Raw genomic sequence first — 18,810 nt, forward strand, 5'->3', positions numbered from 1 at the left:
TAACAGACCAACAACGTCGCCAAACGCAGGGTCGTTTTCCTGGGCTGACGAGATGGATAAAGAGAATGTATACCTTTAGGGTAGTGGGAACCAGCAATAGGAATCTTTATTTAAGATGCACAATGGGTTTTTTTGGGTGGGGATGGTAAATCCTGAAGACTTTGCATAAGTGTATTTTGTGGGTTTTTTTTTGTGTGTATTGACAAATGCTGGTTACTGACATGTAACTGTGAAATAGAATTAAGTTGCATGATGCAAAACATGTGAAGTTTGTATGTTTGAAATTGTATGATTTGTGTACAGAATTTTGATAATAAAAAAAAAAGAAAAAAAAAAAAAAAAAAAAAAAAAATATCTGTTCTTATCAGTTTAATATCTGATATGTCCTCTATATGAGGATAACGTATTAAGCAGATTTTTAGCTTCGGGAGATGAAAAAGGGGCTTGCTCCGTTCACTCCACGCATTGACCCGGTATTGCAGCATTGCCGGGAATGGTGCACTCCTCAAATGCCTTGTGGACAACCAAACACCAATCCAAATGGATCAGTCTGTTGATTAGCTTCACACTTTAATGAACGACGAGGATCTCATTCGCTGTCTGTCTTCAAGGCTGGGGATTGTGTCAAACAAAGGCCTTGTTTATTCCTTACTGACGCCCCTCGTGGAACATCGCTGTGCTCCCAGCCTGACCTTAATGCTAAATCCCTGCACTCTGGGATTATGCCATCTGGGAACCGTCATCCGGAGTACTGCATCTGGGAATGCCGCCCCTGTCTCTGTCTCTTCCAACTCATACTTACCTGGCAGGGGAGATACCATGATCAAGAAGGTGGTTCACCCAGGGCGAGGCCCAGCCATTGCACTCCGGTTGTTCTGACCACTGCGAATTCCCCAAATGTGGGAATCTCGACTGCATAATTTCTGGTAGTGGGGGACTGCGTTCGCGCTCTCCCCTGATTGTTTTGTTGAAAAGAATATCAAGTGATTTGTACTTTTGATTGGAGGGGAGGAAATAGTACTATGGAGAATATTGCCCTCTTTAAGATGTGGGAATGGGTGTGGCTTCAGATTTGGAACAGGGCACGTGAACTCAGGCTTACCATGAGCGTTTTGACTTGGGCAACTAGGGACTTTGGCTGTTCTTGACAATGTTGCTGTACTTACTTTGGTTTCTCTTCATAGCGCACAAGTCTTTCGCCTTTTACTAGAGACTTCCGTGGAGAGGAATACCAATGAGTTCAACCTATTTTTAGCAGGCTTTGCCATTTGGCTGAGCCTTGTACAGTTGTGAAAAGAAAGAAAGCTGTCCTTAATGAGACCACGGTGCTTGACCATGGAGTGCTTGGATGTGTGCCAAAGCAGCAGCCACTGCTATGTCCCTTGGAAAGAACTGCACCATGACAAGGGTGAAACGTGTCAGGAGGGTGACTCAGGAAGCAAACAGTTGGGGCTCATCGCTTCTCGGCCTTTTGGCTAAGATCAAGTGTAGTATCTGTTCTTATCAGTTTAATATCTGATATGTCCTCTATATGAGGATAACGTATTAAGCAGATTTTTAGCATCGGGAGATGAAAAAGGGGCTTGCTCCGTTCACTCCACGCATTGACCCGGTATTGCAGCATTGCCGGGAACGGTGCACTCCTCAAATGCCTTGTGGACAACCAAACACCAATCCAAATGGATCTGTTGATTAGCTTCACACTTTAATGAACGACGAGGATCTCATTCGCTGTCTGTCTTCAAGGCTGGGGATTGTGTCAAACAAAGGCCTTGTTTATTCCTTACTGACGCCCCTCGTGGAACATCGCTGTGCTCCCAGCCTGACCTTAATGCTAAAGGGCTGCACTCTGGGATTATGCCATCTGGGAACCGTCATCCGGAGTACTGCATCTGGGAATGCCGCCCCTGTCTCTGTCTCTTCCAACTCATACTTACCTGGCAGGGGAGATACCATGATCAAGAAGGTGGTTCACCCAGGGCGAGGCCCAGCCATTGCACTCCGGTTGTTCTGACCACTGCGAATTCCCCAAATGTGGGAATCTCGACTGCATAATTTCTGGTAGTGGGGGACTGCGTTCGCGCTCTCCCCTGATTGTTTTATTGAAAAGAATATCAAGTGATTTGTACTTTTGACTGGAGGGGAGGAAATAGTACTATGGAGAATATTGCCCTCTTTAAGATGTGGGAATGGGTGTGGCTTCAGATTTGGAACAGGGCACGTGAACTCAGGCTTACCATGAGCGTTTTGACTTGGGCAACTAGGGACTTTGGCTGTTCTTGACAATGTTGCTGTACTTACTTTGGTTTCTCTTCATAACGCACAAGTCTTTCGCCTTTTACTAAAGACTTCCGTGGAGAGGAATACCAATGAGTTCAACCTATTTTTAGCAGGCTTTGCCATTTGGCTGAGCCTTGTACAGTTGTGAAAAGAAAGTAAGCTGTCCTTAACGAGACCACGGTGCTTGACCATGGAGTGCTTGGATGTGTGCCAAAGCAGCAGCCACTGCTATGTCCCTTGGAAAGAACTGCACCATGACAAGGGTGAAACGTGTCAGGAGGGTGACTCAGGAAGCAAACAGTTGGGGCTCATCGCTTCTCGGCCTTTTGGCTAAGATCAAGTGTAGTATCTGTTCTTATCAGTTTAATATCTGATATGTCCTCTATATGAGGATAACGTATTAAGCAGATTTTTAGCATCGGGAGATGAAGAAGGGGCTTGCTCCGTTCACTCCACGCATTGACCCGGTATTGCAGCATTGCCGGGAACGGTGCACTCCTCAAATGCCTTGTGGACAACCAAACACCAATCCAAATGGATCAGTCTGTTGATTAGCTTCACACTTTAATGAACGACGAGGATCTCATTCGCTGTCTGTCTTCAAGGCTGGGGCTTGTGTCAAACAAAGGCCTTGTTTATTCCTTTCTGACGCCCCTCGTGGAACATCGCTGTGCTCCCAGCCTGAGCTTAATGCTAAAGGGCTGCACTCTGGGATTATGCCATCTGGGAACCGTCATCCGGAGTACTGCATCTGGGAATGCCGCCCCTGTCTCTGTCTCTTCCAACTCATACTTACCTGGCAGGGGAGATACCATGATCAAGAAGGTGGTTCACCCAGGGCGAGGCCCAGCCATTGCACTCCGGTTGTTCTGACCACTGCAAATTCCCCAAATGTGGGAATCTCGACTGCATAATTTCTGGTAGTGGGGGACTGCGTTCGCGCTCTCCCCTGATTGTTTTGTTGAAAAGAATATCAAGTGGTTGTACTTTTGATTGGAGGGGAGGAAATAGTACTATGGAGAATATTGCCCTCTTTAAGATGTGGGAATGGGTGTGGCTTCAGATTTGGAACAGGGTGAAACGTGTCAGGAGGGTGACTCAGGAAGCAAACAGTTGGGGCTCATCGCTTCTCGGCCTTTTGGCTAAGATCAAGTGTAGTATCTGTTCTTATCAGTTTAATATCTGATATGTCCTCTATATGAGGATAACGTATTAAGCAGATTTTTAGCATCGGGAGATGAAAAAGGGGCTTGCTCCGTTCACTCCACGCATTGACCCGGTATTGCAGCATTGCCGGGAATGGTGCACTCCTCAAATGCCTTGTGGACAACCAAACACCAATCCAAATGGATCTGTTGATTAGCTTCACACTTTAATGAACGACGAGGATCTCATTCGCTGTCTGTCTTCAAGGCTGGGGCTTGTGTCAAACAAAGGCCTTATTTATTCCTTACTGACGCCCCTCGTGGAACATCGCTGTGCTCCCAGCCTGAGCTTAATGCTAAAGGGCTGCACTCTGGGATTATGCCATCTGGGAACCGTCATCCGGAGTACTGCATCTGGGAATGCCGCCCCTGTCTCTGTCTCTTCCAACTCATACTTACCTGGCAGGGGAGATACCATGATCAAGAAGGTGGTTCACCCAGGGCGAGGCCCAGCCATTGCACTCCGGTTGTTCTGACCACTGCGAATTCCCCAAATGTGGGAATCTCGACTGCATAATTTCTGGTAGTGGGGGACTGCGTTCGCGCTCTCCCCTGATTGTTTTGTTGAAAAGAATATCAAGTGATTTGTACTTTTGACTGGAGGGGAGGAAATAGTACTATGGAGAATATTGCCCTCTTTAAGATGTGGGAATGGGTGTGGCTTCAGATTTGGAACAGGGCACGTGAACTCAGGCTTACCATGAGCGTTTTGACTTGGGCAACTAGGGACTTTGGCTGTTCTTGACAATGTTGCTGTACTTACTTTGGTTTCTCTTCATAACGCACAAGTCTTTCGCCTTTTACTAAAGACTTCCGTGGAGAGGAATACTAATGAGTTCAACCTATTTTTAGCAGGCTTTGCCATTTGGCTGAGCCTTGTACAGTTGTGAAAAGAAAGAAAGCTGTCCTTAACGAGACCACGGTGCTTGACCATGGAGTGCTTGGATGTGTGCCAAAGCAGCAGCCACTGCTATGTCCCTTGGAAAGAACTGCACCATGACAAGGGTGAAACGTGTCAGGAGGGTGACTCAGGAAGCAAACAGTTGGGGCTCATCGCTTCTCGGCCTTTTGGCTAAGATCAAGTGTAGTATCTGTTCTTATCAGTTTAATATCTGATATGTCCTCTATATGAGGATAACGTATTAAGCAGATTTTTAGCATCGGGAGATGAAAAAGGGGCTTGCCCCGTTCACTCCACGCATTGACCCGGTATTGCAGCATTGCCGGGAACGGTGCACTCCTCAAATGCCTTGTGGACAACCAAACACCAATCCAAATGGATCTGTTGATTAGCTTCACACTTTAATGAACGACGAGGATCTCATTCGCTGTCTGTCTTCAAGGCTGGGGATTGTGTCAAACAAAGGCCTTGTTTATTCCTTACTGACGCCCCTCGTGGAACATCGCTGTGCTCCCAGCCTAAGCTTAATGCTAAATCCCTGCACTCTGGGATTATGCCATCTGGGAACCGTCATCCGGAGTACTGCATCTGGGAATGCCGCCCCTGTCTCTGTCTCTTCCAACTCATACTTACCTGGCAGGGGAGATACCATGATCAAGAAGGTGGTTCACCCAGGGCGAGGCCCAGCCATTGCACTCCGGTTGTTCTGACCACTGCGAATTCCCCAAATGTGGGAATCTCGACTGCATAATTTCTGGTAGTGGGGGACTGCGTTCGCGCTCTCCCCTGATTGTTTTGTTGAAAAGAATATCAAGTGATTTGTACTTTTGACTGGAGGGGAGGAAATAGTACTATGGAGAATATTGCCCTCTTTAAGATGTGGGAATGGGTGTGGCTTCAGATTTGGAACAGGGCACGTGAACTCAGGCTTACCATGAGCGTTTTGACTTGGGCAACTAGGGACTTTGGCTGTTCTTGACAATGTTGCTGTACTTACTTTGGTTTCTCTTCATAACGCACAAGTCTTTCGCCTTTTACTAAAGACTTCCGTGGAGAGGAATACCAATGAGTTCAACCTATTTTTAGCAGGCTTTGCCATTTGGCTGAGCCTTGTACAGTTGTGAAAAGAAAGTAAGCTGTCCTTAACGAGACCACGGTGCTTGACCATGGAGTGCTTGGATGTGTGCCAAAGCAGCAGCCACTGCTATGTCCCTTGGAAAGAACTGCACCATGACAAGGGTGAAACGTGTCAGGAGGGTGACTCAGGAAGCAAACAGTTGGGGCTCATCGCTTCTCGGCCTTTTGGCTAAGATCAAGTGTAGTATCTGTTCTTATCAGTTTAATATCTGATATGTCCTCTATATGAGGATAACGTATTAAGCAGATTTTTAGCATCGGGAGATGAAGAAGGGGCTTGCTCCGTTCACTCCACGCATTGACCCGGTATTGCAGCATTGCCGGGAACGGTGCACTCCTCAAATGCCTTGTGGACAACCAAACACCAATCCAAATGGATCAGTCTGTTGATTAGCTTCACACTTTAATGAACGACGAGGATCTCATTCGCTGTCTGTCTTCAAGGCTGGGGCTTGTGTCAAACAAAGGCCTTGTTTATTCCTTTCTGACGCCCCTCGTGGAACATCGCTGTGCTCCCAGCCTGAGCTTAATGCTAAAGGGCTGCACTCTGGGATTATGCCATCTGGGAACCGTCATCCGGAGTACTGCATCTGGGAATGCCGCCCCTGTCTCTGTCTCTTCCAACTCATACTTACCTGGCAGGGGAGATACCATGATCAAGAAGGTGGTTCACCCAGGGCGAGGCCCAGCCATTGCACTCCGGTTGTTCTGACCACTGCAAATTCCCCAAATGTGGGAATCTCGACTGCATAATTTCTGGTAGTGGGGGACTGCGTTCGCGCTCTCCCCTGATTGTTTTGTTGAAAAGAATATCAAGTGGTTGTACTTTTGATTGGAGGGGAGGAAATAGTACTATGGAGAATATTGCCCTCTTTAAGATGTGGGAATGGGTGTGGCTTCAGATTTGGAACAGGGTGAAACGTGTCAGGAGGGTGACTCAGGAAGCAAACAGTTGGGGCTCATCGCTTCTCGGCCTTTTGGCTAAGATCAAGTGTAGTATCTGTTCTTATCAGTTTAATATCTGATATGTCCTCTATATGAGGATAACGTATTAAGCAGATTTTTAGCATCGGGAGATGAAAAAGGGGCTTGCTCCGTTCACTCCACGCATTGACCCGGTATTGCAGCATTGCCGGGAATGGTGCACTCCTCAAATGCCTTGTGGACAACCAAACACCAATCCAAATGGATCTGTTGATTAGCTTCACACTTTAATGAACGACGAGGATCTCATTCGCTGTCTGTCTTCAAGGCTGGGGCTTGTGTCAAACAAAGGCCTTATTTATTCCTTACTGACGCCCCTCGTGGAACATCGCTGTGCTCCCAGCCTGAGCTTAATGCTAAAGGGCTGCACTCTGGGATTATGCCATCTGGGAACCGTCATCCGGAGTACTGCATCTGGGAATGCCGCCCCTGTCTCTGTCTCTTCCAACTCATACTTACCTGGCAGGGGAGATACCATGATCAAGAAGGTGGTTCACCCAGGGCGAGGCCCAGCCATTGCACTCCGGTTGTTCTGACCACTGCGAATTCCCCAAATGTGGGAATCTCGACTGCATAATTTCTGGTAGTGGGGGACTGCGTTCGCGCTCTCCCCTGATTGTTTTGTTGAAAAGAATATCAAGTGATTTGTACTTTTGACTGGAGGGGAGGAAATAGTACTATGGAGAATATTGCCCTCTTTAAGATGTGGGAATGGGTGTGGCTTCAGATTTGGAACAGGGCACGTGAACTCAGGCTTACCATGAGCGTTTTGACTTGGGCAACTAGGGACTTTGGCTGTTCTTGACAATGTTGCTGTACTTACTTTGGTTTCTCTTCATAACGCACAAGTCTTTCGCCTTTTACTAAAGACTTCCGTGGAGAGGAATACTAATGAGTTCAACCTATTTTTAGCAGGCTTTGCCATTTGGCTGAGCCTTGTACAGTTGTGAAAAGAAAGAAAGCTGTCCTTAACGAGACCACGGTGCTTGACCATGGAGTGCTTGGATGTGTGCCAAAGCAGCAGCCACTGCTATGTCCCTTGGAAAGAACTGCACCATGACAAGGGTGAAACGTGTCAGGAGGGTGACTCAGGAAGCAAACAGTTGGGGCTCATCGCTTCTCGGCCTTTTGGCTAAGATCAAGTGTAGTATCTGTTCTTATCAGTTTAATATCTGATATGTCCTCTATATGAGGATAACGTATTAAGCAGATTTTTAGCATCGGGAGATGAAAAAGGGGCTTGCCCCGTTCACTCCACGCATTGACCCGGTATTGCAGCATTGCCGGGAACGGTGCACTCCTCAAATGCCTTGTGGACAACCAAACACCAATCCAAATGGATCTGTTGATTAGCTTCACACTTTAATGAACGACGAGGATCTCATTCGCTGTCTGTCTTCAAGGCTGGGGATTGTGTCAAACAAAGGCCTTGTTTATTCCTTACTGACGCCCCTCGTGGAACATCGCTGTGCTCCCAGCCTGAGCTTAATGCTAAAGGGCTGCACTCTGGGATTATGCCATCTGGGAACCGTCATCCGGAGTACTGCATCTGGGAATGCCGCCCCTGTCTCTGTCTCTTCCAACTCATACTTACCTGGCAGGGGAGATACCATGATCAAGAAGGTGGTTCACCCAGGGCGAGGCCCAGCCATTGCACTCCGGTTGTTCTGACCACTGCAAATTCCCCAAATGTGGGAATCTCGACTGCATAATTTCTGGTAGTGGGGGACTGCGTTCGCGCTCTCCCCTGATTGTTTTGTTGAAAAGAATATCAAGTGGTTGTACTTTTGATTGGAGGGGAGGAAATAGTACTATGGAGAATATTGCCCTCTTTAAGATGTGGGAATGGGTGTGGCTTCAGATTTGGAACAGGGTGAAACGTGTCAGGAGGGTGACTCAGGAAGCAAACAGTTGGGGCTCATCGCTTCTCGGCCTTTTGGCTAAGATCAAGTGTAGTATCTGTTCTTATCAGTTTAATATCTGATATGTCCTCTATATGAGGATAACGTATTAAGCAGATTTTTAGCATCGGGAGATGAAAAAGGGGCTTGCTCCGTTCACTCCACGCATTGACCCGGTATTGCAGCATTGCCGGGAATGGTGCACTCCTCAAATGCCTTGTGGACAACCAAACACCAATCCAAATGGATCTGTTGATTAGCTTCACACTTTAATGAACGACGAGGATCTCATTCGCTGTCTGTCTTCAAGGCTGGGGCTTGTGTCAAACAAAGGCCTTATTTATTCCTTACTGACGCCCCTCGTGGAACATCGCTGTGCTCCCAGCCTGAGCTTAATGCTAAAGGGCTGCACTCTGGGATTATGCCATCTGGGAACCGTCATCCGGAGTACTGCATCTGGGAATGCCGCCCCTGTCTCTGTCTCTTCCAACTCATACTTACCTGGCAGGGGAGATACCATGATCAAGAAGGTGGTTCACCCAGGGCGAGGCCCAGCCATTGCACTCCGGTTGTTCTGACCACTGCGAATTCCCCAAATGTGGGAATCTCGACTGCATAATTTCTGGTAGTGGGGGACTGCGTTCGCGCTCTCCCCTGATTGTTTTGTTGAAAAGAATATCAAGTGATTTGTACTTTTGACTGGAGGGGAGGAAATAGTACTATGGAGAATATTGCCCTCTTTAAGATGTGGGAATGGGTGTGGCTTCAGATTTGGAACAGGGCACGTGAACTCAGGCTTACCATGAGCGTTTTGACTTGGGCAACTAGGGACTTTGGCTGTTCTTGACAATGTTGCTGTACTTACTTTGGTTTCTCTTCATAACGCACAAGTCTTTCGCCTTTTACTAAAGACTTCCGTGGAGAGGAATACTAATGAGTTCAACCTATTTTTAGCAGGCTTTGCCATTTGGCTGAGCCTTGTACAGTTGTGAAAAGAAAGAAAGCTGTCCTTAACGAGACCACGGTGCTTGACCATGGAGTGCTTGGATGTGTGCCAAAGCAGCAGCCACTGCTATGTCCCTTGGAAAGAACTGCACCATGACAAGGGTGAAACGTGTCAGGAGGGTGACTCAGGAAGCAAACAGTTGGGGCTCATCGCTTCTCGGCCTTTTGGCTAAGATCAAGTGTAGTATCTGTTCTTATCAGTTTAATATCTGATATGTCCTCTATATGAGGATAACGTATTAAGCAGATTTTTAGCATCGGGAGATGAAAAAGGGGCTTGCCCCGTTCACTCCACGCATTGACCCGGTATTGCAGCATTGCCGGGAACGGTGCACTCCTCAAATGCCTTGTGGACAACCAAACACCAATCCAAATGGATCTGTTGATTAGCTTCACACTTTAATGAACGACGAGGATCTCATTCGCTGTCTGTCTTCAAGGCTGGGGATTGTGTCAAACAAAGGCCTTGTTTATTCCTTACTGACGCCCCTCGTGGAACATCGCTGTGCTCCCAGCCTAAGCTTAATGCTAAATCCCTGCACTCTGGGATTATGCCATCTGGGAACCGTCATCCGGAGTACTGCATCTGGGAATGCCGCCCCTGTCTCTGTCTCTTCCAACTCATACTTACCTGGCAGGGGAGATACCATGATCAAGAAGGTGGTTCACCCAGGGCGAGGCCCAGCCATTGCACTCCGGTTGTTCTGACCACTGCGAATTCCCCAAATGTGGGAATCTCGACTGCATAATTTCTGGTAGTGGGGGACTGCGTTCGCGCTCTCCCCTGATTGTTTTGTTGAAAAGAATATCAAGTGATTTGTACTTTTGACTGGAGGGGAGGAAATAGTACTATGGAGAATATTGCCCTCTTTAAGATGTGGGAATGGGTGTGGCTTCAGATTTGGAACAGGGCACGTGAACTCAGGCTTACCATGAGCGTTTTGACTTGGGCAACTAGGGACTTTGGCTGTTCTTGACAATGTTGCTGTACTTACTTTGGTTTCTCTTCATAACGCACAAGTCTTTCGCCTTTTACTAAAGACTTCCGTGGAGAGGAATACCAATGAGTTCAACCTATTTTTAGCAGGCTTTGCCATTTGGCTGAGCCTTGTACAGTTGTGAAAAGAAAGAAAGCTGTCCTTAATGAGACCACGGTGCTTGACCATGGAGTGCTTGGATGTGTGCCAAAGCAGCAGCCACTGCTATGTCCCTTGGAAAGAACTGCACCATGACAAGGGTGAAACGTGTCAGGAGGGTGACTCAGGAAGCAAACAGTTGGGGCTCATCGCTTCTCGGCCTTTTGGCTAAGATCAAGTGTAGTATCTGTTCTTATCAGTTTAATATCTGATATGTCCTCTATATGAGGATAACGTATTAAGCAGATTTTTAGCATCGGGAGATGAAAAAGGGGCTTGCTCCGTTCACTCCACGCATTGACCCGGTATTGCAGCATTGCCGGGAACGGTGCACTCCTCAAATGCCTTGTGGACAACCAAACACCAATCCAAATGGATCAGTCTGTTGATTAGCTTCACACTTTAATGAACGACGAGGATCTCATTCGCTGTCTGTCTTCAAGGCTGGGGCTTGTGTCAAACAAAGGCCTTGTTTATTCCTTACTGACGCCCCTCGTGGAACATCGCTGTGCTCCCAGCCTGAGCTTAATGCTAAAGGGCTGCACTCTGGGATTATGCCATCTGGGAACCGTCATCCGGAGTACTGCATCTGGGAATGCCGCCCCTGTCTCTGTCTCTTCCAACTCATACTTACCTGGCAGGGGAGATACCATGATCAAGAAGGTGGTTCACCCAGGGCGAGGCCCAGCCATTGCACTCCGGTTGTTCTGACCACTGCGAATTCCCCAAATGTGGGAATCTCGACTGCATCATTTCTGGTAGTGGGGGACTGCGTTCGCGCTCTCCCCTGATTGTTTTGTTGAAAAGAATATCAAGTGATTTGTACTTTTGATTGGAGGGGAGGAAATAGTACTATGGAGAATATTGCCCTCTTTAAGATGTGGGAATGGGTGTGGCTTCAGATTTGGAACAGGGCACGTGAACTCAGGCTTACCATGAGCGTTTTGACTTGGGCAACTAGGGACTTTGGCTGTTCTTGACAATGTTGCTGTACTTACTTTGGTTTCTCTTCATAACGCACAAGTCTTTCGCCTTTTACTAAAGACTTCCGTGGAGAGGAATACCAATGAGTTCAACCTATTTTTAGCAGGCTTTGCCATTTGGCTGAGCCTTGTACAGTTGTGAAAAGAAAGAAAGCTGTCCTTAACGAGACCACGGTGCTTGACCATGGAGTGCTTGGATGTGTGCCAAAGCAGCAGCCACTGCTATGTCCCTTGGAAAGAACTGCACCATGACAAGGGTGAAACGTGTCAGGAGGGTGACTCAGGAAGCAAACAGTTGGGGCTCATCGCTTCTCGGCCTTTTGGCTAAGATCAAGTGTAGTATCTGTTCTTATCAGTTTAATATCTTATATGTCCTCTATATGAGGATAACGTATTAAGCAGATTTTTAGCATCGGGAGATGAAAAAGGGGCTTGCTCCGTTCACTCCACGCATTGACCCGGTATTGCAGCATTGCCGGGAACGGTGTACTCCTCAAATGCCTTGTGGACAACCAAACACCAATCCAAATGGATCAGTCTGTTGATTAGCTTCACACTTTAATGAACGACGAGGATCTCATTCGCTGTCTGTCTTCAAGGCTGGGGCTTGTGTCAAACAAAGGCCTTGTTTATTCCTTACTGACGCCCCTCGTGGAACATCGCTGTGCTCCCAGCCTGAGCTTAATGCTAAAGGGCTGCACTCTGGGATTATGCCATCTGGGAACCGTCATCCGGAGTACTGCATCTGGGAATGCCGCCACTGTCTCTGTCTCTTCCAACTCATACTTACCTGGCAGGGGAGATACCATGATCAAGAAGGTGGTTCACCCAGGGCGAGGCCCAGCCATTGCACTCCGGTTGTTCTGACCACTGCGAATTCCCCAAATGTGGGAATCTCGACTGCATAATTTCTGGTAGTGGGGGACTGCGTTCGCGCTCTCCCCTGATTGTTTTGTTGAAAAGAATATCAAGTGATTTGTACTTTTGATTGGAGGGGAGGAAATAGTACTATGGAGAATATTGCCCTCTTTCAGATTTGGAACAGGGCACGTGAACTCAGGCTTACCATGAGCGTTTTGACTTGGGCAACTAGGGACTTTGGCTGTTCTTGACAATGTTGCTGTACTTACTTTGGTTTCTCTTCATAACGCACAAGTCTTTCGCCTTTTACTAAAGACTTCCGTGGAGAGGAATACCAATGAGTTCAACCTATTTTTAGCAGGCTTTGCCATTTGGCTGAGCCTTGTACAGTTGTGAAAAGAAAGAAAGCTGTCCTTAACGAGACCACGGTGCTTGACCATGGAGTGCTTGGATGTGTGCCAAAGCAGCAGCCACTGCTATGTCCCTTGGAAAGAACTGCACCATGACAAGGGTGAAACGTGTCAGGAGGGTGACTCAGGAAGCAAACAGTTGGGCTCATCGGTTCTTGGCCTTTTGGCTAAGATCAAGTGTAGTATCTGTTCTTATCAGTTTAATATCTTATATGTCCTCTATATGAGGATAACGTATTAAGCAGATTTTTAGCATCGGGAGATGAAAAAGGGGCTTGCTCCGTTCACTCCACGCATTGACCCGGTATTGCAGCATTGCCGGGAACGGTGTACTCCTCAAATGCCTTGTGGACAACCAAACACCAATCCAAATGGATCAGTCTGTTGATTAGCTTCACACTTTAATGAACGACGAGGATCTCATTCGCTGTCTGTCTTCAAGGCTGGGGCTTGTGTCAAACAAAGGCCTTGTTTATTCCTTACTGACGCCCCTCGTGGAACATCGCTGTGCTCCCAGCCTGAGCTTAATGCTAAAGGGCTGCACTCTGGGATTATGCCATCTGGGAACCGTCATCCGGAGTACTGCATCTGGGAATGCCGCCCCTGTCTCTGTCTCTTCCAACTCATACTTACCTGGCAGGGGAGATACCATGATCAAGAAGGTGGTTCACCCAGGGCGAGGCCCAGCCATTGCACTCCGGTTGTTCTGACCACTGCGAATTCCCCAAATGTGGGAATCTCGACTGCATCATTTCTGGTAGTGGGGGACTGCGTTCGCGCTCTCCCCTGATTGTTTTGTTGAAAAGAATATCAAGTGATTTGTACTTTTGATTGGAGGGGAGGAAATAGTACTATGGAGAATATTGCCCTCTTTAAGATGTGGGAATGGGTGTGGCTTCAGATTTGGAACAGGGCACGTGAACTCAGGCTTACCATGAGCGTTTTGACTTGGGCAACTAGGGACTTTGGCTGTTCTTGACAATGTTGCTGTACTTACTTTGGTTTCTCTTCATAACGCACAAGTCTTTCGCCTTTTACTAAAGACTTCCGTGGAGAGGAATACCAATGAGTTCAACCTATTTTTAGCAGGCTTTGCCATTTGGCTGAGCCTTGTACAGTTGTGAAAAGAAAGAAAGCTGTCCTTAACGAGACCACGGTGCTTGACCATGGAGTGCTTGGATGTGTGCCAAAGCAGCAGCCACTGCTATGTCCCTTGGAAAGAACTGCACCATGACAAGGGTGAAACGTGTCAGGAGGGTGACTCAGGAAGCAAACAGTTGGGGCTCATCGCTTCTCGGCCTTTTGGCTAAGATCAAGTGTAGTATCTGTTCTTATCAGTTTAATATCTGATATGTCCTCTATATGAGGATAACGTATTAAGCAGATTTTTAGCATCGGGAGATGAAAAAGGGGCTTGCTCCGTTCACTCCACGCATTGACCCGGTATTGCAGCATTGCCGGGAACGGTGCACTCCTCAAATGCCTTGTGGACAACCAAACACCAATCCAAATGGATCAGTCTGTTGATTAGCTTCACACTTTAATGAACGACGAGGATCTCATTCGCTGTCTGTCTTCAAGGCTGGGGATTGTGTCAAACAAAGGCCTTGTTTATTCCTTACTGACGCCCTTCGTGGAACATCGCTGTGCTCCCAGCCTGAGCTTAATGCTAAAGGTCTGCACTCTGGGATTATGCCATCTGGGAACCGTCATCCGGAGTACTGCATCTGGGAATGCCGCCCCTGTCTCTGTCTCTTCCAACTCATACTTACCTGGCAGGGAAGATACCATGATCAAGAAGGTGGTTCACCCAGGGCGAGGCCCAGCCATTGCACTCCGGTTGTTCTGACCACTGCGAATTCCCCAAATGTGGGAATCTCGACTGCATAATTTCTGGTAGTGGGGGACTGCGTTCGCGCTCTCCCCTGATTGTTTTGTTGAAAAGAATATCAAGTGGTTTGTACTTTTGATTGGAGGGGAGGAAATAGTACTATGGAGAATATTGCCCTCTTTAAGATGTGGGAATGGGTGTGGCTTCAGATTTGGAACAGGGTGAAACGTGTCAGGAGGGTGACTCAGGAAGCAAACAGTTGGGGCTCATCGCTTCTCGGCCTTTTGGCTAAGATCAAGTGTAGTATCTGTTCTTATCAGTTTAATATCTGATATGTCCTCTATATGAGGATAACGTATTAAGCAGATTTTTAGCATCGGGAGATGAAAAAGGGGCTTGCTCCGTTCACTCCACGCATTGACCCGGTATTGCAGCATTGCCGGGAACGGTGCACTCCTCAAATGCCTTGTGGACAACCAAACACCAATCCAAATGGATCAGTCTGTTGATTAGCTTCACACTTTAATGAACGACGAGGATCTCATTCGCTGTCTGTCTTCAAGGCTGGGGATTGTGTCAAACAAAGGCCTTGTTTATTCCTTACTGACGCCCCTCGTGGAACATCGCTGTGCTCCCAGCCTGAGCTTAATGCTAAAGGTCTGCACTCTGGGATTATGCCATCTGGGAACCGTCATCCGGAGTACTGCATCTGGGAATGCCGCCCCTGTCTCTGTCTCTTCCAACTCATACTTACCTGGCAGGGGAGATACCATGATCAAGAAGGTGGTTCACCCAGGGCGAGGCCCAGCCATTGCACTCCGGTTGTTCTGACCACTGCGAATTCCCCAAATGTGGGAATCTCGACTGCATAATTTCTGGTAGTGGGGGACTGCGTTCGCGCTCTCCCCTGATTGTTTTGTTGAAAAGAATATCAAGTGGTTTGTACTTTTGATTGGAGGGGAGGAAATAGTACTATGGAGAATATTGCCCTCTTTAAGATGTGGGAATGGGTGTGGCTTCAGATTTGGAACAGGGTGAAACGTGTCAGGAGGGTGACTCAGGAAGCAAACAGTTGGGGCTCATCGCTTCTCGGCCTTTTGGCTAAGATCAAGTGTAGTATCTGTTCTTATCAGTTTAATATCTGATATGTCCTCTATATGAGGATAACGTATTAAGCAGATTTTTAGCATCGGGAGATGAAAAAGGGGCTTGCTCCGTTCACTCCACGCATTGACCCGGTATTGCAGCATTGCCGGGAACGGTGCACTCCTCAAATGCCTTGTGGACAACCAAACACCAATCCAAATGGATCAGTCTGTTGATTAGCTTCACACTTTAATGAACGACGAGGATCTCATTCGCTGTCTGTCTTCAAGGCTGGGGCTTGTGTCAAACAAAGGCCTTGTTTATTCCTTTCTGACGCCCCTCGTGGAACATCGCTGTGCTCCCAGCCTAAACTTAATGCTAAATCCCTGCACTCTGGGATTATGCCATCTGGGAACTGTCATCCGGAGTACTGCATCTGGGAATGCCGCCCCTGTCTCTGTCTCTTCCAACTCATACTTACCTGGCAGGGGAGATACCATGATCAAGAAGGTGGTTCACCCAGGGCGAGGCCCAGCCATTGCACTCCGGTTGTTCTGACCACTGCGAATTCCCCAAATGTGGGAATCTCGACTGCATAATTTCTGGTAGTGGGGGACTGCGTTCGCGCTCTCCCCTGATTGTTTTGTTGAAAAGAATATCAAGTGATTTGTACTTTTGACTGGAGGGGAGGAAATAGTACTATGGAGAATATTGCCCTCTTTAAGATGTGGGAATGGGTGTGGCTTCAGATTTGGAACAGGGCACGTGAACTCAGGCTTACCATGAGCGTTTTGACTTGGGCAACTAGGGACTTTGGCTGTTCTTGACAATGTTGCTGTACTTACTTTGGTTTCTCTTCATAACGCACAAGTCTTTCGCCTTTTACTAAAGACTTCCGTGGAGAGGAATACCAATGAGTTCAACCTATTTTTAGCAGGCTTTGCCATTTGGCTGAGCCTTGTACAGTTGTGAAAAGAAAGAAAGCTGTCCTTAATGAGACCACGGTGCTTGACCATGGAGTGCTTGGATGTGTGCCAAAGCAGCAGCCACTGCTATGTCCCTTGGAAAGAACTGCACCATGACAAGGGTGAAACGTGTCAGGAGGGTGACTCAGGAAGCAAACAGTTGGGGCTCATCGCTTCTCGGCCTTTTGGCTAAGATCAAGTGTAGTATCTGTTCTTATCAGTTTAATATCTGATATGTCCTCTATATGAGGATAACGTATTAAGCAGATTTTTAGCATCGGGAGATGAAAAAGGGGCTTGCTCCGTTCACTCCACGCATTGACCCGGTATTGCAGCATTGCCGGGAACGGTGCACTCCTCAAATGCCTTGTGGACAACCAAACACCAATCCAAATGGATCAGTCTGTTGATTAGCTTCACACTTTAATGAACGACGAGGATCTCATTCGCTGTCTGTCTTCAAGGCTGGGGCTTGTGTCAAACAAAGGCCTTGTTTATTCCTTTCTGACGCCCCTCGTGGAACATCGCTGTGCTCCCAGCCTAAGCTTAATGCTAAATCCCTGCACTCTGGGATTATGCCATCTGGGAACCGTCATCCGGAGTACTGCATCTGGGAATGCCGCCCCTGTCTCTGTCTCTTCCAACTCATACTTACCTGGCAGGGGAGATACCATGATCAAGAAGGTGGTTCACCCAGGGCGAGGCCCAGCCATTGCACTCCGGTTGTTCTGACCACTGCGAATTCCCCAAATGTGGGAATCTCGACTGCATAATTTCTGGTAGTGGGGGACTGCGTTCGCGCTCTCCCCTGATTGTTTTGTTGAAAAGAATATCAAGTGATTTGTACTTTTGACTGGAGGGGAGGAAATAGTACTATGGAGAATATTGCCCTCTTTAAGATGTGGGAATGGGTGTGGCTTCAGATTTGGAACAGGGCACGTGAACTCAGGCTTACCATGAGCGTTTTGACTTGGGCAACTAGGGACTTTGGCTGTTCTTGACAATGTTGCTGTACTTACTTTGGTTTCTCTTCATAACGCACAAGTCTTTCGCCTTTTACTAAAGACTTCCGTGGAGAGGAATACCAATGAGTTCAACCTATTTTTAGCAGGCTTTGCCATTTGGCTGAGCCTTGTACAGTTGTGAAAAGAAAGAAAGCTGTCCTTAATGAGACCACGGTGCTTGACCATGGAGTGCTTGGATGTGTGCCAAAGCAGCAGCCACTGCTATGTCCCTTGGAAAGAACTGCACCATGACAAGGGTGAAACGTGTCAGGAGGGTGACTCAGGAAGCAAACAGTTGGGGCTCATCGCTTCTCGGCCTTTTGGCTAAGATCAAGTGTAGTATCTGTTCTTATCAGTTTAATATCTGATATGTCCTCTATATGAGGATAACGTATTAAGCAGATTTTTAGCATCGGGAGATGAAAAAGAGGCTTGCTCCGTTCACTCCACGCATTGACCCGGTATTGCAGCATTGCCGGGAACGGTGCACTCCTCAAATGCCTTGTGGACAACCAAACACCAATCCAAATGGATCAGTCTGTTGATTAGCTTCACACTTTAATGAACGACGAGGATCTCATTCGCTGTCTGTCTTCAAGGCTGGGGCTTGTGTCAAACAAAGGCCTTGTTTATTCCTTTCTGACGCCCCTCGTGGAACATCGCTGTGCTCCCAGCCTGAGCTTAATGCTAAAGGGCTGCACTCTGGGATTATGCCATCTGGGAACCGTCATCCGGAGTACTGCATCTGGGAATGCCGCCCCTGTCTCTGTCTCTTCCAACTCATACTTACCTGGCAGGGGAGATACCATGATCAAGAAGGTGGTTCACCCAGGGCGAGGCCCAGCCATTGCACTCCGGTTGTTCTGACCACTGCGAATTCCCCAAATGTGGGAATCTCGACTGCATAATTTCTGGTAGTGGGGGACTGCGTTCGCGCTCTCCCCTGATTGTTTTGTTGAAAAGAATATCAAGTGATTTGTACTTTTGATTGGAGGGGAGGAAATAGTACTATGGAGAATATTGCCCTCTTTAAGATGTGGGAATGGGTGTGGCTTCAGATTTGGAACAGGGCACGTGAACTCAGGCTTACCATGAGCGTTTTGACTTGGGCAACTAGGGAC

General features: G+C 47.6%; 47 non-coding genes and 1 pseudogene across 47 annotated transcripts; all 48 read left to right on the top strand.

Annotated features, from left to right (window-relative positions):
* Positions 1-299: 299 nt before the first annotated feature.
* On the top strand, positions 300-507 carry LOC142953580 (U2 spliceosomal RNA; annotated as a pseudogene).
* Positions 508-794: 287 nt separating this feature from the next.
* Positions 795-958, top strand: LOC142953212 (U1 spliceosomal RNA). The gene has a single exon (XR_012954858.1). It is a non-coding gene; the product is annotated as a U1 spliceosomal RNA (small nuclear RNA).
* Positions 959-1,162: 204 nt separating this feature from the next.
* LOC142953826 (U5 spliceosomal RNA) lies at positions 1,163-1,279 on the top strand. Its single transcript, XR_012955426.1, has one exon. It is a non-coding gene; the product is annotated as a U5 spliceosomal RNA (small nuclear RNA).
* A 176-nt stretch (positions 1,280-1,455) lies between these two features.
* On the top strand, positions 1,456-1,646 carry LOC142953457 (U2 spliceosomal RNA). Its single transcript, XR_012955095.1, has one exon. It is a non-coding gene; the product is annotated as a U2 spliceosomal RNA (small nuclear RNA).
* A 283-nt stretch (positions 1,647-1,929) lies between these two features.
* LOC142953213 (U1 spliceosomal RNA) lies at positions 1,930-2,093 on the top strand. The gene has a single exon (XR_012954859.1). It is a non-coding gene; the product is annotated as a U1 spliceosomal RNA (small nuclear RNA).
* Positions 2,094-2,297: 204 nt separating this feature from the next.
* Positions 2,298-2,414, top strand: LOC142953759 (U5 spliceosomal RNA). The gene has a single exon (XR_012955362.1). It is a non-coding gene; the product is annotated as a U5 spliceosomal RNA (small nuclear RNA).
* A 176-nt stretch (positions 2,415-2,590) lies between these two features.
* Positions 2,591-2,781, top strand: LOC142953491 (U2 spliceosomal RNA). The gene has a single exon (XR_012955128.1). It is a non-coding gene; the product is annotated as a U2 spliceosomal RNA (small nuclear RNA).
* A 287-nt stretch (positions 2,782-3,068) lies between these two features.
* LOC142953314 (U1 spliceosomal RNA) lies at positions 3,069-3,232 on the top strand. Its single transcript, XR_012954959.1, has one exon. It is a non-coding gene; the product is annotated as a U1 spliceosomal RNA (small nuclear RNA).
* A 170-nt stretch (positions 3,233-3,402) lies between these two features.
* LOC142953527 (U2 spliceosomal RNA) lies at positions 3,403-3,593 on the top strand. Its single transcript, XR_012955162.1, has one exon. It is a non-coding gene; the product is annotated as a U2 spliceosomal RNA (small nuclear RNA).
* Positions 3,594-3,876: 283 nt separating this feature from the next.
* On the top strand, positions 3,877-4,040 carry LOC142953214 (U1 spliceosomal RNA). The gene has a single exon (XR_012954860.1). It is a non-coding gene; the product is annotated as a U1 spliceosomal RNA (small nuclear RNA).
* Positions 4,041-4,244: 204 nt separating this feature from the next.
* LOC142953615 (U5 spliceosomal RNA) lies at positions 4,245-4,361 on the top strand. The gene has a single exon (XR_012955227.1). It is a non-coding gene; the product is annotated as a U5 spliceosomal RNA (small nuclear RNA).
* Positions 4,362-4,537: 176 nt separating this feature from the next.
* Positions 4,538-4,728, top strand: LOC142953369 (U2 spliceosomal RNA). The gene has a single exon (XR_012955012.1). It is a non-coding gene; the product is annotated as a U2 spliceosomal RNA (small nuclear RNA).
* Positions 4,729-5,011: 283 nt separating this feature from the next.
* On the top strand, positions 5,012-5,175 carry LOC142953215 (U1 spliceosomal RNA). The gene has a single exon (XR_012954861.1). It is a non-coding gene; the product is annotated as a U1 spliceosomal RNA (small nuclear RNA).
* A 204-nt stretch (positions 5,176-5,379) lies between these two features.
* On the top strand, positions 5,380-5,496 carry LOC142953761 (U5 spliceosomal RNA). Its single transcript, XR_012955364.1, has one exon. It is a non-coding gene; the product is annotated as a U5 spliceosomal RNA (small nuclear RNA).
* A 176-nt stretch (positions 5,497-5,672) lies between these two features.
* On the top strand, positions 5,673-5,863 carry LOC142953492 (U2 spliceosomal RNA). The gene has a single exon (XR_012955129.1). It is a non-coding gene; the product is annotated as a U2 spliceosomal RNA (small nuclear RNA).
* A 287-nt stretch (positions 5,864-6,150) lies between these two features.
* Positions 6,151-6,314, top strand: LOC142953315 (U1 spliceosomal RNA). The gene has a single exon (XR_012954960.1). It is a non-coding gene; the product is annotated as a U1 spliceosomal RNA (small nuclear RNA).
* A 170-nt stretch (positions 6,315-6,484) lies between these two features.
* On the top strand, positions 6,485-6,675 carry LOC142953528 (U2 spliceosomal RNA). Its single transcript, XR_012955163.1, has one exon. It is a non-coding gene; the product is annotated as a U2 spliceosomal RNA (small nuclear RNA).
* A 283-nt stretch (positions 6,676-6,958) lies between these two features.
* On the top strand, positions 6,959-7,122 carry LOC142953216 (U1 spliceosomal RNA). The gene has a single exon (XR_012954862.1). It is a non-coding gene; the product is annotated as a U1 spliceosomal RNA (small nuclear RNA).
* A 204-nt stretch (positions 7,123-7,326) lies between these two features.
* On the top strand, positions 7,327-7,443 carry LOC142953616 (U5 spliceosomal RNA). The gene has a single exon (XR_012955228.1). It is a non-coding gene; the product is annotated as a U5 spliceosomal RNA (small nuclear RNA).
* A 176-nt stretch (positions 7,444-7,619) lies between these two features.
* Positions 7,620-7,810, top strand: LOC142953370 (U2 spliceosomal RNA). The gene has a single exon (XR_012955013.1). It is a non-coding gene; the product is annotated as a U2 spliceosomal RNA (small nuclear RNA).
* Positions 7,811-8,093: 283 nt separating this feature from the next.
* LOC142953316 (U1 spliceosomal RNA) lies at positions 8,094-8,257 on the top strand. The gene has a single exon (XR_012954961.1). It is a non-coding gene; the product is annotated as a U1 spliceosomal RNA (small nuclear RNA).
* Positions 8,258-8,427: 170 nt separating this feature from the next.
* On the top strand, positions 8,428-8,618 carry LOC142953529 (U2 spliceosomal RNA). The gene has a single exon (XR_012955164.1). It is a non-coding gene; the product is annotated as a U2 spliceosomal RNA (small nuclear RNA).
* A 283-nt stretch (positions 8,619-8,901) lies between these two features.
* LOC142953217 (U1 spliceosomal RNA) lies at positions 8,902-9,065 on the top strand. Its single transcript, XR_012954863.1, has one exon. It is a non-coding gene; the product is annotated as a U1 spliceosomal RNA (small nuclear RNA).
* A 204-nt stretch (positions 9,066-9,269) lies between these two features.
* LOC142953617 (U5 spliceosomal RNA) lies at positions 9,270-9,386 on the top strand. Its single transcript, XR_012955229.1, has one exon. It is a non-coding gene; the product is annotated as a U5 spliceosomal RNA (small nuclear RNA).
* Positions 9,387-9,562: 176 nt separating this feature from the next.
* Positions 9,563-9,753, top strand: LOC142953371 (U2 spliceosomal RNA). Its single transcript, XR_012955014.1, has one exon. It is a non-coding gene; the product is annotated as a U2 spliceosomal RNA (small nuclear RNA).
* Positions 9,754-10,036: 283 nt separating this feature from the next.
* Positions 10,037-10,200, top strand: LOC142953219 (U1 spliceosomal RNA). The gene has a single exon (XR_012954865.1). It is a non-coding gene; the product is annotated as a U1 spliceosomal RNA (small nuclear RNA).
* Positions 10,201-10,404: 204 nt separating this feature from the next.
* LOC142953762 (U5 spliceosomal RNA) lies at positions 10,405-10,521 on the top strand. The gene has a single exon (XR_012955365.1). It is a non-coding gene; the product is annotated as a U5 spliceosomal RNA (small nuclear RNA).
* A 176-nt stretch (positions 10,522-10,697) lies between these two features.
* On the top strand, positions 10,698-10,888 carry LOC142953458 (U2 spliceosomal RNA). Its single transcript, XR_012955096.1, has one exon. It is a non-coding gene; the product is annotated as a U2 spliceosomal RNA (small nuclear RNA).
* A 287-nt stretch (positions 10,889-11,175) lies between these two features.
* LOC142953293 (U1 spliceosomal RNA) lies at positions 11,176-11,339 on the top strand. Its single transcript, XR_012954937.1, has one exon. It is a non-coding gene; the product is annotated as a U1 spliceosomal RNA (small nuclear RNA).
* A 204-nt stretch (positions 11,340-11,543) lies between these two features.
* Positions 11,544-11,660, top strand: LOC142953763 (U5 spliceosomal RNA). Its single transcript, XR_012955366.1, has one exon. It is a non-coding gene; the product is annotated as a U5 spliceosomal RNA (small nuclear RNA).
* Positions 11,661-11,836: 176 nt separating this feature from the next.
* On the top strand, positions 11,837-12,027 carry LOC142953554 (U2 spliceosomal RNA). The gene has a single exon (XR_012955188.1). It is a non-coding gene; the product is annotated as a U2 spliceosomal RNA (small nuclear RNA).
* Positions 12,028-12,314: 287 nt separating this feature from the next.
* LOC142953220 (U1 spliceosomal RNA) lies at positions 12,315-12,478 on the top strand. Its single transcript, XR_012954866.1, has one exon. It is a non-coding gene; the product is annotated as a U1 spliceosomal RNA (small nuclear RNA).
* Positions 12,479-12,658: 180 nt separating this feature from the next.
* On the top strand, positions 12,659-12,775 carry LOC142953764 (U5 spliceosomal RNA). The gene has a single exon (XR_012955367.1). It is a non-coding gene; the product is annotated as a U5 spliceosomal RNA (small nuclear RNA).
* Positions 12,776-12,950: 175 nt separating this feature from the next.
* On the top strand, positions 12,951-13,141 carry LOC142953557 (U2 spliceosomal RNA). The gene has a single exon (XR_012955191.1). It is a non-coding gene; the product is annotated as a U2 spliceosomal RNA (small nuclear RNA).
* Positions 13,142-13,428: 287 nt separating this feature from the next.
* LOC142953295 (U1 spliceosomal RNA) lies at positions 13,429-13,592 on the top strand. Its single transcript, XR_012954940.1, has one exon. It is a non-coding gene; the product is annotated as a U1 spliceosomal RNA (small nuclear RNA).
* Positions 13,593-13,796: 204 nt separating this feature from the next.
* On the top strand, positions 13,797-13,913 carry LOC142953765 (U5 spliceosomal RNA). The gene has a single exon (XR_012955368.1). It is a non-coding gene; the product is annotated as a U5 spliceosomal RNA (small nuclear RNA).
* A 176-nt stretch (positions 13,914-14,089) lies between these two features.
* Positions 14,090-14,280, top strand: LOC142953459 (U2 spliceosomal RNA). Its single transcript, XR_012955097.1, has one exon. It is a non-coding gene; the product is annotated as a U2 spliceosomal RNA (small nuclear RNA).
* A 287-nt stretch (positions 14,281-14,567) lies between these two features.
* On the top strand, positions 14,568-14,731 carry LOC142953327 (U1 spliceosomal RNA). The gene has a single exon (XR_012954972.1). It is a non-coding gene; the product is annotated as a U1 spliceosomal RNA (small nuclear RNA).
* Positions 14,732-14,902: 171 nt separating this feature from the next.
* On the top strand, positions 14,903-15,093 carry LOC142953460 (U2 spliceosomal RNA). Its single transcript, XR_012955098.1, has one exon. It is a non-coding gene; the product is annotated as a U2 spliceosomal RNA (small nuclear RNA).
* Positions 15,094-15,380: 287 nt separating this feature from the next.
* On the top strand, positions 15,381-15,544 carry LOC142953221 (U1 spliceosomal RNA). The gene has a single exon (XR_012954867.1). It is a non-coding gene; the product is annotated as a U1 spliceosomal RNA (small nuclear RNA).
* Positions 15,545-15,715: 171 nt separating this feature from the next.
* Positions 15,716-15,906, top strand: LOC142953461 (U2 spliceosomal RNA). The gene has a single exon (XR_012955099.1). It is a non-coding gene; the product is annotated as a U2 spliceosomal RNA (small nuclear RNA).
* Positions 15,907-16,193: 287 nt separating this feature from the next.
* On the top strand, positions 16,194-16,357 carry LOC142953223 (U1 spliceosomal RNA). Its single transcript, XR_012954868.1, has one exon. It is a non-coding gene; the product is annotated as a U1 spliceosomal RNA (small nuclear RNA).
* A 204-nt stretch (positions 16,358-16,561) lies between these two features.
* Positions 16,562-16,678, top strand: LOC142953767 (U5 spliceosomal RNA). The gene has a single exon (XR_012955370.1). It is a non-coding gene; the product is annotated as a U5 spliceosomal RNA (small nuclear RNA).
* Positions 16,679-16,854: 176 nt separating this feature from the next.
* LOC142953463 (U2 spliceosomal RNA) lies at positions 16,855-17,045 on the top strand. Its single transcript, XR_012955101.1, has one exon. It is a non-coding gene; the product is annotated as a U2 spliceosomal RNA (small nuclear RNA).
* A 287-nt stretch (positions 17,046-17,332) lies between these two features.
* On the top strand, positions 17,333-17,496 carry LOC142953224 (U1 spliceosomal RNA). Its single transcript, XR_012954869.1, has one exon. It is a non-coding gene; the product is annotated as a U1 spliceosomal RNA (small nuclear RNA).
* A 204-nt stretch (positions 17,497-17,700) lies between these two features.
* Positions 17,701-17,817, top strand: LOC142953768 (U5 spliceosomal RNA). The gene has a single exon (XR_012955371.1). It is a non-coding gene; the product is annotated as a U5 spliceosomal RNA (small nuclear RNA).
* Positions 17,818-17,993: 176 nt separating this feature from the next.
* Positions 17,994-18,184, top strand: LOC142953542 (U2 spliceosomal RNA). Its single transcript, XR_012955176.1, has one exon. It is a non-coding gene; the product is annotated as a U2 spliceosomal RNA (small nuclear RNA).
* A 287-nt stretch (positions 18,185-18,471) lies between these two features.
* Positions 18,472-18,635, top strand: LOC142953225 (U1 spliceosomal RNA). The gene has a single exon (XR_012954870.1). It is a non-coding gene; the product is annotated as a U1 spliceosomal RNA (small nuclear RNA).
* Positions 18,636-18,810: the final 175 nt, after the last annotated feature.

The sequence above is a fragment of the Anarhichas minor genome, unplaced genomic scaffold (assembly GCF_050575085.1).
Source record: "Anarhichas minor isolate MPS153535 unplaced genomic scaffold, ASM5057508v1 ptg000018l, whole genome shotgun sequence".
Lineage (NCBI taxonomy): Eukaryota > Metazoa > Chordata > Actinopteri > Perciformes > Anarhichadidae > Anarhichas > Anarhichas minor.